Below are 13,934 nucleotides of genomic sequence, written 5' to 3' on the forward strand. Positions count from 1 at the left end.
AATTAAGGTAAAGCAAATTCCCTGGAAAGCAGCTCTCACCTCACCTTTCTCCACATTTCTGTTATAAAGAAATTGACGGCCAAAATTTCAGTGAACTGGGCCAGGATCTCCTCATGTGCAGATATCAGAAAGCTTATACCTCAGTTGTACATGAATATCCTTTCCAGTAATCAATTACATCAGGGAAAGGCAAGGCATTTTCTGCTGAAGAGTGAGTTGTGATATCTTGTCTGTCTGTTAATGGATCTTTTTTCCTGGAATGCCACCACAACCATGTGACAAGTACTCAAAGGCACAGCACACTTTGCCCCCCACTAAGGTAACATATCCACTTCACTGAGAACACATTGATTTTTCGAATGAAACTTTCCCAGATAGCAGAGCAGAGAGAGTGACCATATCAGTACCAGTCAACCAGATGATCAGCATTGCTTGTGCTAATGCCAGGTAACCCCACAATCTTAGAGACCTGGGCCTGAAAATGAATTATGACTTTGACTTCTTCTGCACTAAAGCAGCTATATGGTTTTGCCACTTGGCACTTGACTAAGAGGTACCACTGAGGACAAGTCTCCTTGACCCAAATGAGTGATAGGCACTACTCCCTTTTATAATAGAATTGTGGGTGGTCTCCCCTCACACTCCACAGTTACACACACACACTGAATAATGGGGGCTGCATGTGAACTGCACCAGCATATTTAGAGAGGAAAAAAATTCATAGAAAAGAAAGGATTCTATTTAGCATTCTTTAGGACAGGTGATTGAGCAAATGAGTCCCCTGAAACAGCTACCCAGCTCATTCCACTACATTAATATTTCAATTCTCTGAGACTGAGAAGAAAACGACCAACTGGCCAAAAATAATAATGCTTGGCTCAAAAACAACACCATGTAGAATGCAACCTCCCCTCCTTGAGAGAACTGTTTCCCATTTATGCAAGTCCAGGACACACTGAAGGGCATCCCTGTTCCCAGGACAAGGCACCATTTGAAGAACCAAACTGTAACATGCAGCCTACTGGGAGAGGCTCAGTGCCTGGGAAAACAACTACTAGTTCTTTTTTTGTTAAACAATTTTTCAAATTTTCAATTACAGTTGATATACAATATTATACTAGTTTCAGGTGTACAACATAGTGATTAGACATTTATATAACTTACGAAGTGATCAACCCAATAAGTCTAGTACCCATCTGACACCGTACATGCTTATTACTATTGACAATATTCCCCAGGCCATACTTTACATCCCCGTGATTATTTTGCAACTGCCACTTTTTGCTTATTAATCCCTTTATCTTTTTCATCCATTCCCCAAAACCCCTGCCTACCTCGCAACCATCAGTTTGTTCTCTGTATCTATGAGTCTGTTTCTGTTTTGTTTGTTCATTTATTCTGTTTTTTAATTCTACATATAAGGAGATCATCTGGTATTTGTCTTTTTCTGTCTGACTTATTTTATTTAACATCATACCTTCTAGGTCCATCCACGTTATTGCAGATGGCAAGATTTCATTCATTTTATGGCTGAAAAATATCCCATTGTATATATGTACTACCTCTTCTTTCTCCACTAATAAATTGATAGACACTTAGGTTCTTCCATATACTGACTATTGTGAATAATGCTGCCATGAACATAGGGGTACACATGTCTTTTTGAATTAGTGTTTTGGGTTTCTTCAGACACCTAGAAGTGGAATGACAGGGTCCTCCTTTGTCTCTTGTAATAACCTTTCTATAGGTAGTTTACGTGAAAGCTCATGGGATAAGGGAAAGCTCAGACTAAAAGGAATATGTAGCCAAGAAAGAAATCCATTGATGGAGAATACATATGCTATAAATTTAGGCCTATGGCTGGTAATATGGAATGAAGAAAGGTATATATAATATATTGAAGAAACTGTCACCGAACCTCACTAGGAAGTGTCACTCCTAATCATGCATCTAAGTGGCACAGAGATGGAGAGGAGGAGGTGGGGCCAGCGGATGCATTCCCTGCCCGGATACAATCCTCCCAAATGGCCCCTCATTAACAATTTCTAAAATGTAGGATGTTGACATGACAGAAAGGCAATCAGAGGAAGCAGTGTGAAATCAATCTGTCAATCCATTGAGAACAAGACTGAAACATCAGGAATTAGACTGTGAAACATGCAGGAAGAGGAATCAAAGTGAACACGTTTTTACATGCTCTCATTGTGAATTCCCAGCCCCAAGTCCTCCCTTGCATAGCCCTTGCACCTTTCCACTGTGCTGCCATTCCCTCATATTTGAAGTTGCTACTTTTCAACTTACCACAATTTAGTAGAATAAATCCCTTTTTAAAATTAAATTTATTGGAGCAATGTAAGTTAATAATATTATATAAGCTTCAGGTGTAAAATGTTATAATACACCATCTGTATATTGCATTGTATGCTCACCATGCCAGTTTCCTTCTGTCACTATATATTTTACCCTCTTTACCCTCTTTATTCTCCTCCCTACCCCTCTCCACCTCTGGTAACCACCATACTATTGTCTGTGTCTATGAGTTTGTTTGTTTTGTTTATTCATTTGTTGCTTTCTCTTTTACATACCACATATGTGTGAAATTATGCGGTTCTTGCAACCCCTCTTCTAGGTGTATACCTGGCAAACCTGAAAACACTTATTTGTAAAGAATTATGTACCCTATGTTCACTGCAGCATTATTTACAATGGCCAAGCCACGGAAGCAACCCAAGTGTCCTTCGATTGATGAATGGTTAAAGAAGATGCAGTACAAAGACATAATTGAATACTACTTGTCCATAAACAATGATAAAATATTGCCATTTACAACAACATGGATGGATCTTGGGAGTATCACATGAAGTGAAATAAGTCAGATGAAAAAAGACAAGACTACATTTCTTTATCTCACTAGATATTGAGGAATCCTCTCTCCTTCATGTTTTTCCTCCTGTTCCTAGCATTGCTTCATAAATAAATTCATTGTTGAATAAGTGAATTTACATACAAAACAAGAAGGATCTAAAATCCCCAATAAATCATCCAGTAATGAATAAAGAAATAGTTTCCATTTTATAATAAAACAAAAGAACTTAAAGTATTTTATTATCTCCATCACCTAATTCTAAAGGTAGATCTGTTAAATTGAACAATGTATGTTGATTTTTCCTACTTATCAGATCACCTTTATCAGAAAACATGATAATTAGAAAGTCTTCAGAGCAAAGATTATCGAAATAAATTTATTATCTATTGATTTCAAGACACTATAGAAGCACAGGATAAAAAACACTGGAATCTTCCATCTCCTTAAACCAACCAAGAGTTTTAAAATGAACTGCAATAATTTTAACAGATGAAAAATCCCACCTAATTTAAAAACACTGAAGAAAATATTTTATACAACATTGATCAAATAACTTCACTTACAATAAAATTTTCAAAGACATTAGTAATATACGTGGCAAATCCCTATGTACAAGATATTCTCTGCTATTTAAAATAATGAAAACAAAAAAAGAAAGAAAAACGTTCAGTTGGAAATTGATAAAATAAGATTTATTCATTCAATGGAATATAATGTGGCCAGTAAAAATGTTTGTTAACATTTTATAATGAAAACATGGATAAGATAGTGTTCACGAAAACAGAAAAATTAAAGATTATATACCTGGCATGATCTCTAATAAATGAATGATTGGACAGATGGACAGATGATGAGAAGAAAGGAAGGAAAGCAGACAGGCTGGCCAAAATGTTGGGTGAGTTTTCTTTCTTTTAACACTTATGGATATATTTATAATGAGCAAATATATTTTGTTCATAATTAGAAACGTATTGATGATAAATTATAAAAAATAAAGTTGAAAATAAGTACACGACCTAGGAGAAAGTGTCAAGTTTTGAGAACCACTTCTAATCATTTCCAAATCAGTCATTTACTCGTACATGTTAGAATTTATCATATATTTTTAATTTACTTTAATATCTGAAAAACAGCAATAGTTTCTGTTAATTAAATTGTTTTTATGTTAGTCGGCAGTTGCAAATCAGTAAAAGGGACAATACATGTTCATTTTTAATGACCAGAATTCAAAAAAACTAGGCACCTATGATAAGAAACTAAGAAATTCAGCTAATATTGTTCGAATTTCTCTTATAAACTCATTAAAAAAGAGAATTTGGCTTTTGGAGAGCAAGGTATGCACACTGGATAATATAAGTTAAATAGAATTAACCCTCTGGGTGATTACCATATGCAAAGCATTGCTGACTTCAAAATCAGAATTTGGTAAAGAATTATACCTCAACATTCTGAAGATATTGACAAATACTGTGTTGGTTACCTGAATTAGGTTATCAGGGACATGACTTCAGAAAATGTAGAAACACTTTGGAAACCTGTAACAGTGTTCTAAGTGTTGTTGAGATGACATATTACTCATACTCATGTCAAACCATGCAATATTTATTAAACATTCATTTGTGTCAACACTGGCTATCAACATTGTATATCAAACAACATTTGTAAACTCAAGCCCTTATCTGTCCAAGAAAAGAGTCTGTTCAGCAATTCAGATCTCAGCTTCTAAAGGAATTGAAGTGCTTTAAACATGGTTGAGATTATCAGAATAATCACACCTGTCATACCAATGAAGCCCAGTTAAGTATCAACATTTCTACATTCTATAGATAGTTCACAATTTCAAGGCTGTCTGGATAAACAGGTTGTGTGGGTGCACATACTTTCAGGGATTCTTTTCTTTTCTGTCTTTTCTTTAATAGGTCAAAACATTTTACCTAGAGTTATAAAGACTATTTGCACAACCCAAGATAGTCTTTTGATTCTGGGACTCAATCGAAAATGGAAACTAGGATGTGACCTATCACAGAGACAAAACATCTGGACAGATGCTCATAATGGTACCCGAAGGGTCTGAATTGAGCAAATATGTACCATGATACTTACCTTTGGTGAGCTTGGATGGAAACATTTTTTAATAGAGCAGATTCCTTCAGATTTTAAATGCAATAGTTTCCATTTGGGGCCGATAGAAAGTTCAAATAGCAATTTTCAAAAGGACCTTTCTTATGGAGTTCAAAGAGAAAGGTATAAACATATTTTCTCTGAGAAATATGACTAACGAGATATTTATATCCATTGAACTGCACTCGGTCAGCAGCAATCAAAGGAAGTAATAAAGCCATGAAAACAATCCCAGATCTGTAGACAGTACTTTCAAAGATTTAACAGTAATTATTTGAAAACTAAGATATTCTGCATCAAATTCACCCAACTCTATGTGTCAGTTTTCAAAAAATATCTCAAGATGATTTAGATAAGAATCTTTGTGAAAATACTGGATGAAACAAAGTTTTCTACCAGTCACAAAATTTTAATCAAGCCTGGATTTGTTTCAAGCAATACTGAAAAGACAGTCCAAAGAGCAAGGCTCCACAATTTTTCTTGGTATGATTATACTATCTTAAAATCTTGACAATTAAGATACTTTTTTGTAAAGTCTAACATGATACATGTCAATACACTTCACATCCATTTCATCTTCTCTAAATCAAAGTCAATTTTTTATATGCCTTTATGAATACTAAAATTACGGCTTTTCCCTCTTTCAGGCTTTATTATAGACAAATGGAGACTTTCATGAGACAAATTTTCCAATGTCTTCATTATTACTCCACATTAATCACCACACTCTTTCACCAGTGGGCCTACATATTACATCCATTAAGAAGTTCTACCTATGGAGTAATTATATCTAGAATGTTCTATATGAGGATATATCCCCATTTGGTCCTTTTCTTTCTTTCATGGATTTAACTGCTGGCTCATGTACTGATTAGAAGCTAAGATGCCTTCATATCTAAATGTTCTTTCCACCACTTTTACCACCTGAGGGGAAAAAAAATGGATAATATGAAACAAGGGCATAAAGGCCCCTCCGTGAAAAAGTCTTTGCACTTTGAGAAACCAAGTTATCATAAATCTCTTTTTAATGTTTGAAATCCTGATAATCAAATAGCTGCCAAATTAAGATCTCACAAGCATTAAGCCTTACATCAGCCATGGTTGGATGTAAATAAATCCACCAGAAAAATCAGTCAAGGGAAAAACACAAGGTCACTAATTTTCTCAATCACAGGAGCTCAGAAGTTGAAGTTCACTATATCCAACAGTACCAAAATGAATAAATACCCAGGCTCTGTATCTCTTGAGCAGTGGTGGATCAACCATTGTTTGATTCTCTGGAAATTTATTGTTTTATGAGCAATTAAATCATTGCTTGGTGATCCCAGGTGAGGGCCTGCCACAAACAAAAATTAAGGATGAAACCTGTGGCAGAGAATGGGAGTTTCCTGTGAAATTTTCATCATTCCTTTTTTAAGATAAATAAATATACATACATACATATACATTTTTTTTCAATTATAGTTGACATACAATATTATATTAGTTCCAGGTGTACAGCACAAGGATTAGACATTGATATAACTTATGAAGCAATCATGCTGATAAAGCCGGTAAGCATCTGACACCATACATACTGTGTTTCCCTGAAAATAAGACTGGGTCTTATATTAATTTTTGCTCCAAAACATGCATTCGGGCTTATGTTCAGGGGATGTTATCCTGAAAAATCAAGCTAGGGCTTATTTTCTAGTTAGGTCTTATTTTCAGGGAAACATGGTAGTTATTGTCATATTATTGACTAGATTCCCTATGCTGTATTTTACAGCCCCATGACTATTTTGTAACTACCAATTTGTACTTCTTAATCTCCTCCCCCTTTTCACCCCCCCCCCCACCGCACACACACACAGTCTGGCAACCATCAAAATGCTCTCTGTATCTATGAGCTTATTTCTGTTTTGTTTGTTCATTTATCCTGTTCTCTAGATTCCACATATAAGTGAATCATATGACATTTGTCTTTCTCTGTCTTGCACCATTCAGTACAATACCCTCAAGGACATCCATGTTGCTAAAGGAGGGCGCAGCTCACCAGGGGCCCATGCGGGAAACAAACCAGCCAAACCGGCAACCTTGGTGTTATCAGCATCTGCTCTAACCAACTGAGCTAATTGGCTGCCCCTCCACCCATGTTGTTGCACATGGCAAGATTTCATTCTTTTTTATGGATGAATAATATCCCATTGTATATATGTACCACCTCTTCTTTATCCATTCATCTATCAATGGACCCCCAGGTAGCCTCCATACCTTGGCCATTGTAAACAATGCTGCAATGAACATATGGATGCAGATGTCTTTTCAAATAAGTGTTTTGGGTTTCTTCAGATAAGTACCCAGAAGTGGGATTATTGGGTCCTTGTCTCTTGTTGTAGCCTTTGTTTTAAAGTCTATTTTGTCTAAGTACTGCCACTCCAGCTTTTTGTTTGTTTCTTTCCATCTTCATGAAATATCTTTTTCCATCCTTTTACTTTCGGTCTTTGTGTGTCTTTCAATCTGAAATGAGTCTCTGGTAGACAGCACATGTAAGGGTCTTGTTTTCTCATCCATTCAGCCATCCTAAGTCTTTTGATTGAAGCATTTAATCTATCCACTTTTAAAGTAATTCTTGATACAGATGTAGTTATTGCCATTTTATTATCCATATTTTTAATCTTTTTTTTTTCCTTCTTCTTCTTAAAAAAGTATCTTTAACTTATCTTACACCACTGGTCTGGTGGTGATGAACTTTAGCTTTGTCTTGTCTGGGAAACTCTATATGTATCCTTTGATGCCAAATGATAGCTTTGGTGAGTAATCTAGGTTATAGGCCATTTATTTTCATCACTTTGAATATTTCATGCCAATCCCTTCTGGCCTGCAAAGTTTCTGTTGAGAAAGCAGCTTGCAATCTTATGGGAGCTCCCTTTTAAGTAACTAAATGCTTTTCTCTTGCTGCTTTTAAGATTCTTTATTTGCCTTTAATCTTTGGCATTCTAATTACGATGTGTCTTGGTGTGGGCCTCTTTGGGTTCATCTTGTTTGGGAGTCTCTGCACTTCCTGGGTTTGTATGTCTATTTGTTTCACCAGATTAGGGGACTTTTACAACATTTTTTTTTCTTCACATAGGTTTTCAATTGCTTGCTCTCTCTCACTTCTCCTAGTACCCCTATGATGCACATGTTAATGTGCTTGATGTTGTCCCAAAGGCTCATAAACTCTCCATTTTTGTGGATTTTTTTTTCTTTATTGTTGTTCTGATTTGGTATTTTCTGCTACTATGTCTTCCAAATTGCTGATTTGATCTTCTGTTTCACCTGTTCTACTGTTGATACCCTCTAATGTATTCTTCATTTTAATTATTGCATTCTTCATTTCTGACTGGCTCTTTTTCATGTTTTCTATCTCCATTTTTATGTTTCCTATCTCTCTGTTGAAGTTCTCACTGAGATCATTCCACATTACCAGTGTTTTGAACTCTTTATCTGGTAGATTGCTTATCTCCATTTTTTATTTCCTTCTTTTTTTTTAATTAAAGTTTATTGGGGTGACAATTGTTAGTAAAGTTACATAGATTTCAGGTGTACAATTCTGTATTACATCATCTATAAATCCCATTGTGTGTTCACCACCCAGAGTCAGTTCTCCTTTCATCACCATATATTTGATCTCCTTTACCCTCATCTACCACCCCCTCCCCCCTTACCCTCTGGTAACCACTAAACTATTGTCTGTGTCTATGAGTTTTTGTTTCTCATTTGTTTGCCTTGTTCTTTTGTTGTTTTTGGTTTATATACCACATATCAGTGAAATCACATGGTTCTCTGCTTTTTCTGTCTGACTTATTTCGCTTAGCATTATATTCTCAAGATCCATCCATGTTGTCCAAATGGTCCTATTGCATCTTTTCTTACCGCCAAATAGTATTCCATTGTATATATATACCACAACTTCTTTATCCATTCATCTATCGAAGGACATTTTGGTTGTTTCCATGTCTTGGCCACCATAAATAAAGCTGCAATGAACATTGGAGCACACTTGTCTTTATGGATAAATGTTTTCAGATTTTTTGGGTAGATACCTAGGAGTTGGATTGCTGGGTCATTCAGTAATTCTATTCATAATTTTTTGAGGACCCTCCACACTGCATTCCATAGCGGCTGCACCAGTCAGCATTCTCACCAACAGTGTATGAGGGTTCCTTTTTCTCCACGGCCTCTCCAACACTTGTTACTATTTGTCTTGTTGATGATAGCCATTCTGACTGGGGTGAGGTGATATCTCATTGTGGTTTTTATTTGCATTTCTCTGATGATTAGTGATGTTGAGCATTTTTTCATATGTCTATTTGCCATTTGTATGTCCTCTTTGGAGAAATGTATCTTCAGGTCCTCTGCCCATTTTTCAATTGGGTTGTTTGTTTTTTTGTTGTTGAGTTGCATGAGTTCCTTGTATATTTTGGATACTAGCCCCTTATCGGAGGCACTGTTTGCAAAAATCTTCTCCCTTTCACTTGGTTGCCTCTTTATTTTGTCAATGGTTTCTTTTGCTGTGCAGAAGCTTTTAAGTTTCATATAGTCCCATTCGTTTATTTTAGCTTTTACTTCCCTTGCCTTTGGAGTCAAATTCATAAAATGTTCTTTGAACCCAAGGTCCATAAGTTTAGTACCTATGTTTTCTTCTATGCAGTTTATTGTGTCAGGTCTTATGCTTAAGTCTTTGATCCATTTTGAATTAATTTGGTACATGGTGACAGATAGCAGTCCAGTTTCATTATTTTGCACGTGGCTTTCCAATTCTCCCAGCATCATTTGTTGAAGAGGCTGTCTTTCCTCCATTGTATGTTTTTTGCTTCTTTGTCAAAAATTATCTGTCCGTATTTATGGGGGTTTATTTCTGGGTTCTCAATTCTATTCCATTGATCTACATGTCTGTTTTTCTGCCAATACCATGCTGTTTTGATTACTGTTGCCCTGTAGTACAAGCTAAAATCAGGGACTTATCTCCATTTTGTTTAGTTCTTTTTCTGGATCTTTGTTCTGTTCTCCTATTTGGGACATATTTCTTTGTCTCCTCATTTTGGCTGCCTCCCTGTGTTTGTTTCTATGTGTTAGATAGGGCTGCTATGTCTCCCCATCTTAGTAGAGTGGCCGTGCCTTATATAATAGGTGTCCTGTGGGGCCCAGTGGCATTCTCTCCCTGGTCACCTGAGCCAGGTGTTTGAGTTGTGCCCTTGTGTGGGCTGTTTGTGCCTTCCTGTTGTAGTTGAGACTTAGTTGATGTTTGTACATCAATGGAAGGGATTGACCCTCAGGCTGATTGGTTATGAGGACTGCCTGTGACTGCAGTGGAGGAGCTATTGTACAGAGGCTGGCCCTATGAAGCAGGATTCCCTTTAGCATGGCTCTAGTGTCTGTGCAGTGTGTCTTTGTAGAGGTTGTTGGGTGGTGCTCTGGTGTGGTCTAAAGCTGGCCAACTGGTGTGTTGGTTCTGGGACCTCTGGGAGGGGCTCTGGTCTAAGCCAAGGTCAGCCACTGCCTGTTACCACTTGGTATGAGCTACAGAGTGATCTGAAGCTGGTTGTCATTTGTGCTGGGCTTGAAGGTGCTTTGGAGAGGCTGATCTGATAACTGAGGCCAGCTGCCACTAGTGCAAGGTTTTGAGCTGCTTAGCAAGAGGTATGGGACATGTTGAGGCCAGATGCTGCTTGTTTGGGGTTCGTGAATGTTTGAGAGATTTTAGGAAAGTCTACAGCATGAGCCAAGATAGGTTATTTGTACGGAAAAGCCACTGGAAGAGGCTTGAGTGGGCCCATAAGTTGGGAATCATGGGGGTGGGTGGGAATGGAGTGAACACTGTTAGCCAGGTCAATGGAGACTCAGATATGGTGCCTGCCTACATCTGCACACAGGATGCGGGGAGCGGGGAGGGTTTAACAAAGGACCAATGGCTTCTGTCAGCACTTCTGTCTGGGAGAAAGCTGCCCCTCCAGCCCTCACCCTGCAGCCAGACAATTGAATTCCTCCCCTATATGTCTCTGGCACCTTTCATGCTGCTGCCTGAGAGCTGGAGCTCAGAGCAAGTGAGTCTGTTAGTGAGTAAGTTCATTTATGGGCCATGTAAGAGGATCATCTGGGGCTCCAGCAGCCTTACATCTCACTCAGCCACAATCTCTGCTGGTTTTCACAGCCAGAAGTTATGGGGACTTCTCTTTCTGGCACTGGAGCCCTGGGATGGGGAGACTAATGTGGGGTTGGAACCACTTGCTCCTCAGGTGGGACCAGCACAGCAGAGATAGTCCTCCTGATTTTCAGCCGCCACATGTGGGTGTGGGCCATATCCATCAGGGTCTCCAACCCTCCTACCAGTCTTAATATGGTTTCTTCTTCTTTATATCCTTAGTTATAGAACTTCTTTTCAGCTAGACGTCAGGCAATTCTCAATGATTGTTTTTGTATAGTTGTAATTCTGATGTGGTCGTCAGAGAGACAAGCACAGCGTTTCCTAATCCACCACGTTGACTGGAACTCCTCATCAATCCGTTTATGGTTCACTAACAAAACCCGAATATTGGAAGGGGAGCAATGTACCCAACCAAAAAGGACAAGTCTTAGGCTTGCTTGAGGACAGGGGTAACTATGGGAATGTAAACTGAAGGCATTGCCATTGTGCAAGGGCTCCAGGAAAACTCTTTATAGGGGTCTGAATTGGCAGGAGCCCTTTTGTCTTCCCCTCTCCCTCTTCTTCCTGCCTAGGCTTCGTGTTGACTGTGTTGAGACCTAAGGCGGCCTTGGAGGACCTGGCAAATGGAAGCTAAATGATAGGAATATTGGGACTGAAGATAAAAGGAGTATAGGTCTCTGATAATATCCAGGAGTCACCAACATAAAGTCTGGATTGCCTCCTCCTGAACTCATGTCATCATGTCACACAGGACAAAAATAAATCCTTTCTTCATTAAGTCATTATATTTAAGATCTCTTATTTGCAGGTGTACACAGTTCCTATTTAATATAATAGCCTTATTATTAGTGAATTTGAAGAAGGCTTCTGACACAAAATCAGTAATAGATTAGTCTTAAGTTGCTTTTCCATTAATAAGAACAGGTTGGATAAAGCAAACACTGTTTTTAATCGGACCTTTTTGTTTTTTTTTAACAGAAGTATGTATTTCCTAGATATTCTGAAGTAGAGGAAAATTTAACAGCCCCCAAAGATGGCAGCTCCACAAATTTAACCACATTTTTCTCAGCAGCCATATAAATGCTTACTAAATTAAGCATCTAGTGAGGGGACAGTTGGATAAGTGTCATTAGTGTAATGAGATCTTTGTATTTCAATTCCTGAATTGTCCAACCAGTTTCTTCCATAACTACTCCACAGTTATGAGCTTCATCTCTAATGAGCAACACTGGTAGCAAAGAAACCCCAGGAAAGAAGATGTGTTTATTCAGGACAAAGCTACACCATAGTTCATACAAAAAGGGGACTTGACTTCTTCAGAGAGTTATGATGAGAAGAGAGATTCTGTCTGACAAAGTTATCCCCATGTGGCCTTCCTGGAGCCAGGGGAAATTGGATTAAGTAGTTTCTGGTGGCCTCATTGAGGCTAAGATTTCAATGATATTTATTAACCTCCTTTAATCATGTAATCATCTTTCCATTTTATAACTTAATTTGTATCATTTTAAGATAATGGCCTCTAGGGTGTGTAGAGCCAAAGCTAAACTATGACCTTAAAGAGTCACTTCTTCCCTTGGTCAGATATCAAATGCTGCCACTGACAATTCTTTCCCAATGACGTGAAGGGAAGAGATGTTCACAGAAACACTTATGCCACATCCAAGGCAGACAGGCAATGTTGCCTTAATCTCCGTATTTCAAAATAGCATGCTTTCTAAGGTTCCTACAGCTGGCTCAAAGACGAGTATAAAATATTTAAGATGAGAAGACACATTTTAAATTAATCACTGTTTAGATACCTTAAAGGAACGAAATCTTATGCAAAGTATTTCATTCAGAACAATCAATATACATCAAAAATAACATTCATGAGTGGACAAGTGGGAAGGAGTGTGAGGCAACTCATTAAGTCCAGTAATAGCATTCATTTGTGTAATCTGAAAAAAAGAAATGCAAAAGTCCATCCTTAAATGGCCAGTTTCTCCCCCTCGGCTTTTTTTTTTTTTTAATTGAGAAAATTATTTATTTAATTGTAAATCAGGGATATTTTTTAATGTTTAAGAATGACTGTTAATGAGATCTTTGGTTAGTCCATTTGGGATTTAAATTTAAATGAATATTTTTTAAAAATCAAGATTCTCTAGAAAGTAAATATCAGCCCTTTGCTATATTCTTTCAGGATAGATCATTTCTTTGGTTTAGGACTTAAACCATTAACTTCTCCTACTCCAGAATGGATCCCAGAAAAGGTGAGTTACAGAGAAGCGAGAGTCCTGACACATGACTTCTTTCTCTTTAACAAAGTACGCTTCCGCAAGGTTTTTCTTGGTTTGGTTTTGTTTTGCTGGGTTGTGATATTTTTTGGCAAGAAGTGAAAAGTAGAAGGCACCATGCAACGGTGGAGAAAATGTACTTTTCATTTTATCAGAGAAACCCATTGTACTGAACATCAAGCCAGGGCAATGGTTCTTCAAACAAATCACTTAAAAATGGAAAAAATTCACCTAAACTGGGACACAAGCAAAATATAAACACACCTGCACATATATGTAAATGTTGCCTCCTAACTTCCTTTACACTGAATTGCTTAAGTTTAAATAATAAGAGGATTTCATAACTTCTCTTAGAGAAGGGACTTGAATGTTAAGCTGTTCAGTCACGAGGACTGGGTCTCCCATTGCCACCCCCTCCTTCTGATATAAAATCAATTAGCCATTTTATCAAATGGATCTGGCTGTTACACCCCAGTACTGCAGGTAGGACAGGCAGAAATGGAGG

At 37.6% G+C, this 13,934-nt stretch overlaps 1 protein-coding gene across 6 annotated transcripts in view; it reads right to left on the reverse strand.

The window, feature by feature from the left end:
• The window catches only part of NCKAP5 (NCK associated protein 5), a 967,526-nt gene that overhangs the window by 718,186 nt on the left and 235,406 nt on the right, over positions 1-13,934 (reverse strand). The window lies entirely within an intron of this gene.

Source organism: Rhinolophus sinicus, chromosome 17 (assembly GCF_057876585.1).
Source record: "Rhinolophus sinicus isolate RSI-liver-muscle chromosome 17, RSI-T2T, whole genome shotgun sequence".
In the NCBI taxonomy this organism is placed as follows: domain Eukaryota; kingdom Metazoa; phylum Chordata; class Mammalia; order Chiroptera; family Rhinolophidae; genus Rhinolophus; species Rhinolophus sinicus.